Source organism: Chrysemys picta, chromosome 14 (assembly GCF_011386835.1).
Source record: "Chrysemys picta bellii isolate R12L10 chromosome 14, ASM1138683v2, whole genome shotgun sequence".
NCBI classification, from domain to species: Eukaryota; Metazoa; Chordata; order Testudines; family Emydidae; genus Chrysemys; species Chrysemys picta.
In genome coordinates, this window is record NC_088804.1 from 22,832,987 (window position 1) to 22,846,345 (window position 13,359).

The 13,359-nt window shown below is 38.1% G+C and overlaps 1 protein-coding gene across 38 annotated transcripts in view; it reads left to right on the forward strand.

The window, feature by feature from the left end:
- The window catches only part of ZNF536 (zinc finger protein 536), a 417,537-nt gene that overhangs the window by 56,074 nt on the left and 348,104 nt on the right, over positions 1 to 13,359 (forward strand). For all 38 annotated transcript variants that reach the window (XM_065567133.1, XM_042852207.2, XM_065567134.1 and 35 more), the window contains one exon: positions 4,310 to 4,391. The gene's annotated coding sequence lies outside the window, so the exon portion shown is untranslated. The remainder of the gene's footprint in view (positions 1 to 4,309; positions 4,392 to 13,359) is intronic.

Here is a 13,359-nt window from a genome sequence, read left to right on the forward strand (position 1 = left end):
GGAAGTTTATTTATTCCTTCCACAATCTCTCTGCCCTCCCTCTCCCCACCCCACAAATCAGTATTCACTTTTGGGACTCTCCAAGTACAAGTGAAGAGAGCATGTGGGATGGAAGGCCTGCCCCCATTGCAGGTCAAGTCAGCAGTTCACAGTGTAACCTGCTGTGTCAAGAGTTGAAATCATGCCCTGGCCCAAGAACTGTGGTGCCAGTTCTCAGGGTACAATCTTGGTTCTTAGAGAACAATAGAAAAACACTGAGATGAATGCCAAAATCTGGCTTTAGGGCCTTGTCTCCCTCTCCATTTGTACATTTAACTCCCAGTGACATTAAAATGGGCCTTGAAGGCCCAGTATTTCCTAACCTGCAATTACAGTGTATGCAAAATTAACGCTGAACTCAATTGAAAGTTTTCCCATAGAAGGGTTGCTGGACTGGACTCTTAGTGTAGTTCAGTCTGTTTGCCTGCCTACATGTCTGTCTTTCTGGCCATGCATTTATAATAGTCATAGCATCTGTAGCAGTTTTTGTGAGGCCGTCAGGGAACAACTGATAGTGAGAAAAATTAGTTAAATGTGACATGTCATCTCCTCAAAAGGTCTGTTTACAGAGGGGCCAGTCCTTGTCCCGCTGAAATCAATGGGAGTTTTCCATTCATTTCAGTGGGACTAGGATGTGGTGCTGAGGCCCTGATGATTGAAATCCGCCATCTCTCCTCACTCAGGAAAAGCTCCCAGCGGTTCTGAGTAAATCTATACTTTAAGGATCTATTCTCCCATTGTTGTGTGATAGTTTTCCGTACATAATTCTTATCACCTGCATAAATCCCTCCCTTCTCCCCTCCCCAGAGGAGACATCCCTCTCTCTGTTTAATGTGCGTGTGTGAGAGAGATTCCTTTTAACAGTAATGAGTTACATGTGCATGTTTAGGTGAAGAATAATTACATTTCATATGTCTCCACAGTACTCTTTACCGGGCTTTTTGTGAAGGCATCCCAGGTTTATTCTTCTTGCAGAGACGGGCTGTGTGCAGTAACTTTCATTGCTGCTCATGTGCATGGAGGGAACTGATTCTTTCACTGGGGAGGCCAAAGCTACTGCACCGGTATTTTGCTCCTGCAGGATCAATTGTCTGATAAATTGGTCTGCAGGGGTGCGCAATGCACATTTTTTTTTAAAGTGGCCCAATTTGATATAAATGGAACTATCTTAATTTGTTTTCATGCTTGCAGCTTACCCCTTTAAAATATCTGCTTTACACAGTATCAAATATGTTAGAATAATATTAGCACAGGTAAGTAAAATATCTTTTTATAAGGTTTTAAATCATTTCTACTACGGCTTAATGTGCAAAGCTACAGATTTTCCCAATTTGTCCATGAGGTTACGTATCACAGATCTTAAATCATTTAAGGTTTTTAACCTGAGGGGTTCACTCTCAGTCATGAACTGGAAAGCAGATTGCAAGAGACATTGACATGCTGATCAATGACACGAAGCCTCCAAACAAATCAGTACAGGACTTTAAGAGATGAAGCCTTACTGTGTTCTGTCTGTCATCAGAATTTATAAAGCATCTTAGTGAAAGCCCCTTGAGAATCATTCTTGAGAATTTTGCAAGTCATGAGCGTGTTTGTAAAATCTGAATTTTTTTTAACACAAATAGCCTTGTAATAGTGTAGCAAAAATGTAGTCTACGATGTTGGCATAGGAGCGCTAAGAACCCGTTTAGTGAGATAACATCTTTTCTAAAGCAACAGTTTATTATCGTCTTTGTTTCTAGTTCTCAGCATTCTTACTTTGAATGAGTTACAAGTAAACACTAAAAAGGTATATCTGAATTTAAGATATCAACTAAATAAATAAATGCCAAATGTCACCTCCGTTTAGACACTGTACAGTTGGAAATATTATATGATAAACGCTTTAATAGATACAGCTGTCCAGGAGTTTGCTCATGCTCTGTTTGTTTTCAAATAACTGGAGAAGAGTCAATATACCAGAATCACTTATATGAATTCTGAAAGGGGGTGGGGATATGTATAAATGTGACCTGGATCCAAACTGATCCTGATTTTGGTTTTTAAGGAGGGACAAAATCTGACTGACCAGGCTTTGAAAACCCAAATTATTTATGAAAGGTTAAAATACTCTTCTGCCAGTGCTGTAGACTATAGGCCTCGTTTTACACCGTTTTGCACCAGGTATAGCCATTTATGCTTGCAAAAAATGGGACATCCGAATGAGAATGGTTTGCACCTTCTTTGCATTCACCGTGCACAGATGCATTATTATTTATTTGTATTGCAGTAGCACCTATAGGGCAGGGCCCCATTGTGCTTGGCACTGCACAAGCACAAACAAGGGGACTGTCCCTGCCACCTTACAATCTAAGTATAAGACTATAGACAACTGATGAATAAAACAAACAGCTGGGGGATCACAAGGAAACAATGAAATAATACCAATAAACATGAAAAATGGGGGTCGCCTCAAATCAGCTGTCTAGCTACTTTTGATTTTCTTTATGGGCATCATGCAGAAGAGAACCTTAATGAATGACTTAGGGAGAACAATGAGGTGGCTTTGCAGATTTTTATGGGGAGTTCCTCCCATGCAAGAGGGGCAGCATGGCAGAACCACAAAGGTGCTTACTAGAAAACTTTTTAAATGGGCGCTCAAGACTGGCATAATTTACAGAACAATGGCCCGGGTCAATGTCTCAGTACTTTATAAGAAATGATAGGTAGGGCAGGGATAGACTTGTAAGGGCCTTAAAAGTGAAAACAAATAGTTTGTGTTTGATGCAATGGAGAAGGGGAGCTGGTGATGTGGTCAAATTGATGATCTGGAAATAACCTTGCAGCAGCATTTTGGAATAGGTATAAATGGGGCAAGAGGCTATTTGTCCTGGCCCCAGAGGGGGTTTAAATTACTGCAGAAGGTGTAAGTCAGTGAGAAAGTTGGGTCCCGAATCTTTAGTGTGCTGTTACAAGGCTATTTTATTAAAAAAAAAATCAGAATTTATGAGTTGTAAAATTGTTGTATCCTGGACCTTCAATATAAATAAGCACAATTATTATTTACCCTTCGAGGGAACAAAGGGCATAGTTCCGCAACCCTTTCTCATTTAATTGTTGAAAGATGTAGCCCAACTGCAGTAAAATGACCAAGAAATTATTTTTTTCTCTCAGAAGTTAAGGACATAGAAAATCATAGAATATCAGGGTTGGAAGGGACCTCAGGAGGTCATCTAGTCCAACTCCCTGCTCAAGGAAGGACCAATCCCCAGACAGAATTTTTTTGCCACAGATCCCTAAATGGTCCCTCAAGGATTGAGCTCACAACCTTGGATTTAGCAGGCCAATGTTCAAACCACTCTGCAAACATCGACTATCAGCTGTAGACAATGGGACTCCTCGGAGAAGTAAGCGCTGTGCTTGATAGCAAGAGTCTGCAAGAAGGGGCCCTAACGCTGTGATGACTGTACTGGGTTTTGAGAGCCTGTAGCCTGATGTATAAACTACTTAAGTTAGTATAGATAGAAGAGTGTATTGTTTGAGAATGACCTTTCATTTCATTTGTCAGGCATGCATGGGCATACACATGTGTACAATTCTCAGCTTTAAATTCTGCAGATTATAGCTTTAATATTGTGAACTTTATTTTGCTATAAGAGCTCCCTTTGTTTTTGTTTTTACTTTGTTACTAATGTAATGTCCCTAAATTCTCTACAGACAAATACCTTGGAAGTATTGTATCTTGGCTTTTACTTCTGGCTCTTATCTCTTTTAAGTGGGGTTTATTAGATGAGATCATCTCCAAAGGACTTATTTCTGTTATAAAATGGAATTAAAAAAGTAGAAACACAATTAGTAGTTGTTCTCTCTGACTCGGTTTGAGAGATTAGAGTATCAATGTCAAAGAGAATAACTGGGTTTCTAGAGTATGTCTGCAATGCAACTTTTGTTTTATCCTGTTTTGTCCTCTCTTGCTGCACTGTCTAGGGGATAGGATCAGAAGAATTTCATTCTGTTCCTCTGCATTGTCTTGAAGAGAGGTTTTCCCTCTCAGAACAATCCAGAGCTGAAAGCACTTTTCAGTTCCCAAAAATAAATGACCACCAAACGCTTGCATTATTGAGCCCTTAAAAAAAAGTGTTAATCCTGTTAATACTCTCATCCTAAGTATTCTCTATACATTGTTACATTAGAACTACTTGGGGGTGGCATTGTAAAGTTTTAGTTTAAAAGACTTGTTTAAACATAGCGTTTTGATATTTTAAATTTCTCACATCTCTTGTTTTTACAGTTCCTGCCCTTCAGTACCTATCCCTCGTCACTAGGAATTTCTCTCAGCCAAGGGAAAGATTCATTGGTTTGAGAGTTACCTGGTAAGGATCATTCATTATATTATTGCCTAACTTTTTCTCTGTTTATGAATGTGGTTTATGCAAAACAGCTTAGTTGCACCACCTTAATAAACTGCATTAAAATGACCTACCTGCATTAACAATTTACAATCTGGTTTTTGTAGCAAACTTGTGCATCTTCTTATCTCTCCACCAAAACATTTTAATTTATTCTTTCAGGGAAAAACTGCCTATAGTAGATTGATTACGAATAGATTTTTCAAGTAAAAATCTGCTTTGTAAAATCATGAGAGCTCATCTTACACAGCTGGTATGTAAATTTGTATTAGAAATAAATCATCATTTATTACTTTATCAGCAGATTGTTGATTTAAAAAAATCCATGAAACTCATGATTGGAGTTTGTTGTATTCATTTTATCACTTATTTTGTTTTTTGAACAAGTTCTATTGAAGATCTCTCATGCATATTATTAAGGGCGCTTTTCTGTTCTGTATTACTATGCGAACAACACCTACTTAAATCAATGGGGTTTTTCCATAATAGGTTATAGACCTGATTTTCCTCTCAGCTGTATCGGTGCAGTTCAAAAGTAACTGCTATTAACCCTTTGGGTTCACAATGGGATAAAAAACAGTGTGAAATCAGAATCAGGCCCCAGGGTCCTAAATTTGGAAGAAAAGTCTTGCTTTGTAATCTGTAACTTATTCTAGGAAGTATCCTATAACTAATTCTACAATTCTTAACTGATTCTTAAATCCAAAATTCTGATGGCTTCCGGTTCAAAGTCGAATTCCTATTGTGTTACTTTCACATTACAATCATGGTGCCTGAATCTCCTCTCAATTATACACGTGTGTAAATCAGCACTAACTCTATGTACTTCAGTGGAGTTACACTGATGTATAACTGTGAGAGGAGATTCAGGCCCATCAGAGCTTTTGACCTTGCACACTCACGTGCAGGTGAGTAATTTTAGCTGTATGAATTGTCCCATTGAAGTTAATGGAACTACTTATGTGAGTAAAGTTAAGCACATACTTAAGTATTTCCAGGATTGGTGTCTGCATCTATAAAAGAAAAACAAATAAACAATAAAACTACACCAATGTGAGGATCTGAGCCACAGTTTTAAAAATTTGATAAAGAATGCTGTGTCCTGTCCTACACGATTAACTCAGACAAAATTACACTGATTTAAATCTGGAGTAACTCCACTGACTTCAGTGGAGCTACTTTGGATTTACACTGTTGTAAAATAAAGATACAGTCTGGCTTATTGAGTTCACTGACTTCTATTGATGTCTATAAGATTTTTGCCAGAGTGAAAGAGTGGTGTAGGATTGGACCTTTGGTAACAAAAAAACTACCAGTCAAATGGCTAAATAGCTCAGCAAAGGCTGGCCTTGTTTTCTAATGGCTTCATCATTTGGAATCGAAATGAAACCATTTCAGAGTTCAGTTATTTGTTGTAATTTTTAATTTAGAGAGAACAGAAGGGAAAATTAAAATTATAACACATCTTGTAATTTTGGGGTTCATTGTAACCTCTGATACTGCTGAGGAAGTTAAATATATTTACATAAACTCATATTCAGTTCTAATTAGCTAAACCTATCTTTCTCTTGACCATATTCCTTAGAGGTCATCACATAAACCATTTAAATTGATAGCAATATTATGCACCAAGAAATTAATTTTACATTGTATACAATTTTTATTGTGACTTTATCTTGTTTCAAAGTGCTTACTTTTTGATTTTGTGGATATTACTGACTGTGGATTACTTTTATTTTGGTTTTTACACAACAGTTATATTAGAAATTTGCTGTTTTATTCTTACCTTCTTAGTAAAAATCCTTTTATCACACAATGGGTAATTTATATCCATTACCAGCCCTTTCAATCCTTTTCAGTGGTGCTGTCAGTGCCTTTGGCACAGTAATGATTAATGTGATCTAATAATAGTGTGCCATTATATTACCTTAGTAAAACATGTACCAACATCCTATTCAGATCTACCAAATTCATAGCTTCCTATAATATTTTTGTTGAAAGACAGGATTACTATTTTTCAAAGCTGATTTTTTTCCCTTTAACATATTTAATGAAATTCACAATTCTTTGCCATGGTAATCTTTGTGCCTGTGTTTGGGCTTGATGGGTGAATTTTATATCATTCTGCATTATTATGATTTGTTAGGCAAACTGTTTGACATGTAAAGAAAGATACCAGTTACATTGTGTTGCTTTGTTAAAGGGCGCATTTTAAACATTCACCACCTTCTGGATATTTCCCTGGGTTTATAATAGGTGAGATCAGAGTTCGTAAGAATAAGCGTTTGGTCTGAAATGTTATTTTTCTTTCTACTCATTCTCACCCCAAACCACCAACCTAGCTCTCCTCACACTGCCCCACACACTATGGGAAGCAGGTTCCAATGTAACTCCCTGCCATTCTATCCAACAATATCAATTTTGCTACAATAACTTTGTTCTGACAGGTTTCAGAGTAGCAGCCGTGTTAGTCTGTATCCGCAAAAAGAACAGGAGTACTTGTGGCACCTTAGAGACTAACAAATTTATTAGAGCATAAGCTTTCGTGGACTACAGCCCACTTCTTCGGATGCATCCACGTGGGCTGTAGTCCACGAAAGCTTATGCTCTAATAAATTTGTTAGTCTCTAAGGTGCCACAAGTACTCCTGTTCTTTTTGTTCTGACCTTCTTTTTTGGCAGATTCCTTGCCTCTTAGCAAAGAGTTACTCTGCAGATTAATCCCTGTGAGCTGGCAGTTGGAATCATGCAATGCTGTTCCTGGTTTTGGATTCAGCCATTATGCATCTATGCATTTTGACTCCAAAATCAGGTATTTCTATTTGCCAGAAGCTGGGAGTGGGAGTCAGGGGATGGATCACTTGATGATTACCTTTCAGTTCATTCCCTCTGGGGCACCTGGTATTGTCCACTGTCGGAAGACAGAATACTGGGCTAGATGGACCTTTGGTCTGACCCAGTATGGCTGTTCTTATGTTCTATTGCATGATCCCAGCCTCCAACTCTCAGATGGGGACTGCGTACTCTCAGTCCAAGAAACTGTCAAAGCAGAGGGCAAAGTCAAATGCCAAAAAATGTTGGTGGGTTGCTGGGTGGAGCGGCTTGAAGTTATACTGGGACCTGTCTCTAAACTCTGGGTAGTTTGCAACTGCCCAACTGTTTGCAACTGTTTTTGAGTTAAACATTTTCTCCATCAGGGTGTCAAATCAAAATTATTTTCTGGTGTTACTTTTTTCTGAACATGTGATCCCTGTATGCTGGCTACAAGGTTCCTAGTCATAATGCTCTTTCTCATATAGGAGATAATCTTAGCACATCTATTTAAAACCCCTCATAATCAGTAAAAAGCAACAGAGGGTCCTGTGGCACCTTTAAGACTAACAGAAGTATTGGGAGCATAAGCTTTTGTGGGTAAGAACCTCACTTCTTCAGATTTGAGGTTCTTACCCATGAAACCTTATGCTCCCAATACTTCTGTTAGTCTTAAAGGTGCCACAGGACCCTCTGTTGCTTTTTACAGATTCAGACTAACACGGCTACCCCTCTGATACTTGACATTCATAATCAATGTGGTTTAAGAGTTTGGATAACATGCCATCTTTACAAAGCATCTTAAATCTTCATCACCCAAAGATATCATTATTGTAGACAGGGTGACATATACTTAACCAATTTCACAGTTAAATCTCAGTGGAACAGTATGTCCACATTTTAGCTCTACTTTGTGACATGGTGTTAAATGCATACGCTTTCACATTGTTTCACCACATCAATATAAATAATGAATGAGAAAAATATTTTAATCTTGTCAATAGCAACAATGTCTAAAAACACCCAAAATACTTGTGCAGTTCTGTATGGATTCCTTCTTTGATTTAGGCTAAAAAGTACAGCTGTATATGATTTGAAATGTGCAATCAGCTTAAATGAGGAAAAATATTTTCAATACAAATATATAAACTGTGAAGCTTTACACATATTTTTAGTAAAAAAATTAGACTGTGATTGTTATATGTCACATAATAATATTACTTGCAGTATTTGTAATCATGTTATTCTCTGCTGCATTGGATGCAATTTTGTATCTTGATCATTTAAATAGAAGACATTCTCATCTGCTTTATAAAACTGATCTTTGGTGATATAATAGCAAGTCAGAAAAAAGAAAAAGCATGAAACTTTTGTCTTTGTATTTCAAGTGCTTCAAACAAGATAAAAAAACTGCTTCCCCATTTTAAATAAGAAGTAAATGTTTAATGTACAGTGAAATCTGTCCTAGAGGCCAGCCAAAAATCAGTTGACTAGCAGAAATCGACTTAAAGCTCAAACAAAATTGTACTGGCCAGGCCACTGAATGCTGCTACCTAAAAGTTGTCGTATTTTCACTGGGTTAGAACAGTCAGGTTACATTGTATTGTACTGCTTAATTACTCATGAATCCTGAAGTTGTAGTGGTCATAGTGTCAAGTTCTAGGGTATGTCATAGTTTTCTTTTTCCAATAAAGAATTTAATTTTAAATAGAATATTTCTCCATCAGTCCTCCTTGAACTTTCCTCAATAGTCTTGGGAGATTTTGCACTAGATAGTCCATGACCTAAAGCATTTTCAAATCTTCATCAATTTTTTCTCTGAAAATATTCTTGTTCCTTCCATTAAACTTCCCAGCATTTAGTCCAGCAGGAGGCTCTATGAAAAGTCCATGGGGCAGTCTGTGGGACAAATGCACCAGTCCATTAAGGAAGCTTTGTGCCAGTCTTCCTTTGAAAAGATGCCTCAAAAGCTCCAGCCAGTGAAGCCTTATTCTTCTTGAACAGGGGAATCCTGGGATCATGTAGAGCTACAGTAGTGGCTCCTGTGCCACTCTCCTCATGGCACAGGGGATTATGTCTGGTAGACAGAGCGGTGGGTAGCTAGGACTTTTCTGCACTCTAGCAATCCTATTGGCAGTTAGTGCAGTATACAGCAGCCTTTAGGCTGTTCTAATCTACACCAGGGGACTGGCCCATCATTCCACTGGCTAAGGATCAAGGGTCGCAAAAGTAACCTAAAGCCACCTTTGCCTATTCTCTGTTCTTGCACTGAGTGCAGCTTGGCTGGACTACACAATCTAGTCCTATCACTTTACTTAGAACTGTTGTCTACATAGAAATAGAGATGGACCAAGAGTGAAACCTTGAATTGAGCCCCTTTGTATTTCAGTGGAGAATAGGGTTTTGGATTCAAATCCTGGATACCAGGTACAATCCATGTTGAGAATTTTTTTTTCCGTTTCACATTCTGATGTAACTGAAATCTTTGTGAAATATTCGCATAATGAATCTGGAGCCAAATTCATAGTCCTGATTTACCTCCGATCCCAGTTCCAAAGCCTAAAGCCTAAAGCAGATCCTGCTTTAAGTCTAAATACTGATTCCTCAACAGGCAAATTTTGGTAGGATAAACAAAAAGAGGTGATCTCAAAACGTGAAGTGTACTGGGGCCTAATCCTTGAAAGAAAACACAAACAAGACTTTTTGTCTTTCTAAGACTACATTTATCTCATTTGATCAATGTTTATCTCACAGGACCAGTGAGGTCAATACCTAGACTGGTAGCTTTAGCTCTTGGGTTTTACTCCCAGCATTGCCACTAAATCACTGTGTGACTTTGAGCATGAAACATACATTTTCCCCCATCTATAAGATGGGGATAATACCACTTATCAGCCGCATAAGGGTCCTGCAATTTAACTGATGTTTGTGAAGTGCTTTGAGATCTGTAGATGAAACTGTGAAAGTGGTTTGCTTTAGAAGTGTAAAATTAATCATTTTTACTTTTTCCTCAAAGTAAGGCTTGATTTGACTTTTGAGCCATTTTTCCAACTGGTTCTTGGGTAAGCCAGTTTGGTTCATCTGTTCCTAATAATTTGCATAAAAATATTGTTGGTATCGCTCTTCTGATAATCTGAACCTTTTTTTTGTAGATCCCCTCTCTCTAAAGAAATGTACAATTTCAGAATGGGATGGAATTGGGCAGAAAATGCCGCTTTATTGCTCTATGCACAAATTCTCCTTGTTAGAGTGGAACATTTTCATGAGTTTACTGTTCACTGAAATTTAATGGTTCGTTTTTTGTTTTATTAAGTATGCCAATATCTTGCTGGTAAATTAGGCAAGACTGTTTTACTGTAACAATAGCTATTCATTAATCATTTATAATTACCACCCTTACCTTATCCAGTCATGGTAAGATCATCTACCAATGACCAACCCACATATTTCCTGTATATTGGAAATTCCTGTGTATTTCATATACCTATCTACAATCTGACAATGCAAATATTCTGTTCAAGTGGGCATATAAGTATAATATACTTTTTCCAATATCAATGCATAAGAAGGTAAAAAGGGAGGATAGGTGAAGGTATATAGCCTTTGGGTGCTATGAAGAAGCAGAGTGGGGAAAGTGGTCTTTTCTTTCCCCCAGGGCTTTCACAAAGAGGAGCAGAAGCACATACAGCATTGCAGGCTACATCTTCACTCTGTCCTTGTTCCCCATCTTATCTTGGAAACATTCAGCCATACCCATCTTCAATCACATCAAAACCACCTCTTCATTTTTAGCTACCTAATGCACCCTCACATCTTCCTACACCTTAGCTACTTCACACATTAAGTTGGGGTTAACTGCCTAGCACTCACTTTCTTTTGATAGATCATGGAAACCGCAAACATGCTCTTATCTGCATTCAGTAGGCTCAAGGTAAGGTACCTCAGAAATAACATGCATTCTGATTTTTTCCCCTTTTTAGCTTTCTTAGCCACTTATTGTACGCTGCTGGTGATCTCGTATTTCCACCACTCAAATTAATTTTAACCACTCTTTTAGATAAACAGATAAGCTGAACAAGCTTATTACTGTATGATAGAACAAACAAAGGGAAATGTTGCACACCTGCATGCGTACAGCCTTACCTATGAATAGCAGAGGGAAGCTAAGCTAGTCAACAATTCCTTCTTGACATTTGTTACAAAATACTATACTCTAGAGATTTTTAAATTACCTCCTTGAAGATAGCATGTGATGCCTACCGCAGGGGTACTTTATTCCCTCCTCATCCTCCCCTTTATCTCCCACTCCTGTTGCTAAAGGAGATCCATTTTGGCCTTGGCCTTGTATTCTAAGTAATGGTCTGATCTAACTCTTGTTGAAGACAATGCATCTTTATATTGACTCCTGTGGAGATTGGAGCCTGCCCTACAGCTCAAGTTCTTCTAGCAGCTACTACAACTGCTGTTCCTTTAAAAATATTTTAGAATAAAAACACTCCTCCAGTTTTTAACCCAGATTGCTAATACTGTACTGTTTCCACAATACACTTTCTATTTCTTCCAATGTATAAGCTTTTTTGTGTGTGTTAAAAATAAAATAAAGAATTTGGAGAAACAGCATTCTCCCATTCTGCCTAAAAGTTTACTGTTTTTCTGATATGAAATTCTGCTAAGAGATTGCCACACAATCCTGGCTTAAAACTAGAGCTGATATGAAAAACAAATTCAAAACTGCGAATGTGACATCTGTCCACCTATAGACTACTTGCTGGGGATTTGGTGGTGGTTTTCTCTGGGGGTAGCCAACAATCCGCAGGGGTAGTGCTGAATCAATAATCATCACCCTTTACTTTCCTCTCCCAAACTCTTGTATATGACATTTAAAAAAAACCTGAATATACTTGTGCAAAAATAGAGCACATATAATTCCTCTCTTAACAGTGATCTCAAACCCTGGTCTGAATTGACAGTATCCTCTATGAAAAACACTGCAGGAGTCCCCCCTTTCTCCCCCGGTGCATAACTGAAAAGTGCATAGCTGACCAAGTATGCCAAAGCTGTGGAAAGGCAGAAAATGACAAGGCTTGAATATATCCCAAGAAAACTAAACACACATTACAGCCCTGCTTTATATTTTAGAGTGCAAGATTTTACTTTTTCAATAACTACTGTATTTTGATAATAGGCATCAAGTGGTTGCTATGTGATACACAACAGTGTTTTTCATGAACTTTTGGCTGCTGAATAAGCCCAGCAAATATGGGTTGTTACCCTTTTAGTTTTCTGGGTCAATTCGTTTTGCACAAAGGAAAGAATGATAATTTGAGTTGTAGGCAGAGAATCTTTTCTACACATTGGGAAAAATGAAAGCTATTTTTATGTGATATTTTTTAAAAATAGTAATTCCTTATATAGTTACAGATAATTATCTTATTACTAAAAGCAACTAAGAAGCTTGTTGCAGAGTCCTGACCTCAAAATATTTTTGAATTGTAGCTGTGGACTCTGGGGAAAAGTGGGGCTTCTTAAATGTAATCAGTAAATAAAAATATTTTTGTGACTTAGTTGCCACCAAAGGAGGATGATCAGTGCCTTCCCTTACATCAGTCAGGCTGGTGTGGGGGCCAGTTACAGGATCAGATATTTGTGTCCTCTTATCTGCTACCTTTCCACTCTAAATGTTCAGCCCCTCTCCCTTCCTCTGGGTTGAAGAGAAGGCAAACATTATCTCTGTTATTTTGGTGGCTTACCTTTGGAGTGCAGCAGCTTATATGAATTCACACAGCAAGTCAAGGAGTTTCTCTTTAGCAATATAGGCTAATACAGTGAGGCTTTGGAAAGTGGGCAGATGAGCAAGAGAAGCCATCAGTGTAACATGTGTACAATTGTATGGTATTGACTCTGGCAGCTTCAAGGTGTGTATGCTGTGATTTCTGTCCTCTCTTGTGCCTTTGAATGTGATTGGCCATCAGGAGTTCAGCAGTGAGAGAAACTCCCTCTGATAGATGCCTTAAAAACACAAACAAGTCCTGTTTTCTTTTTCTGGTTTTTCACTACCTAAGAGAGGTTTCCCACACCCTCATCTGCCACCACTAAGGAACAGCTCAATAGCAGTCTCTGGA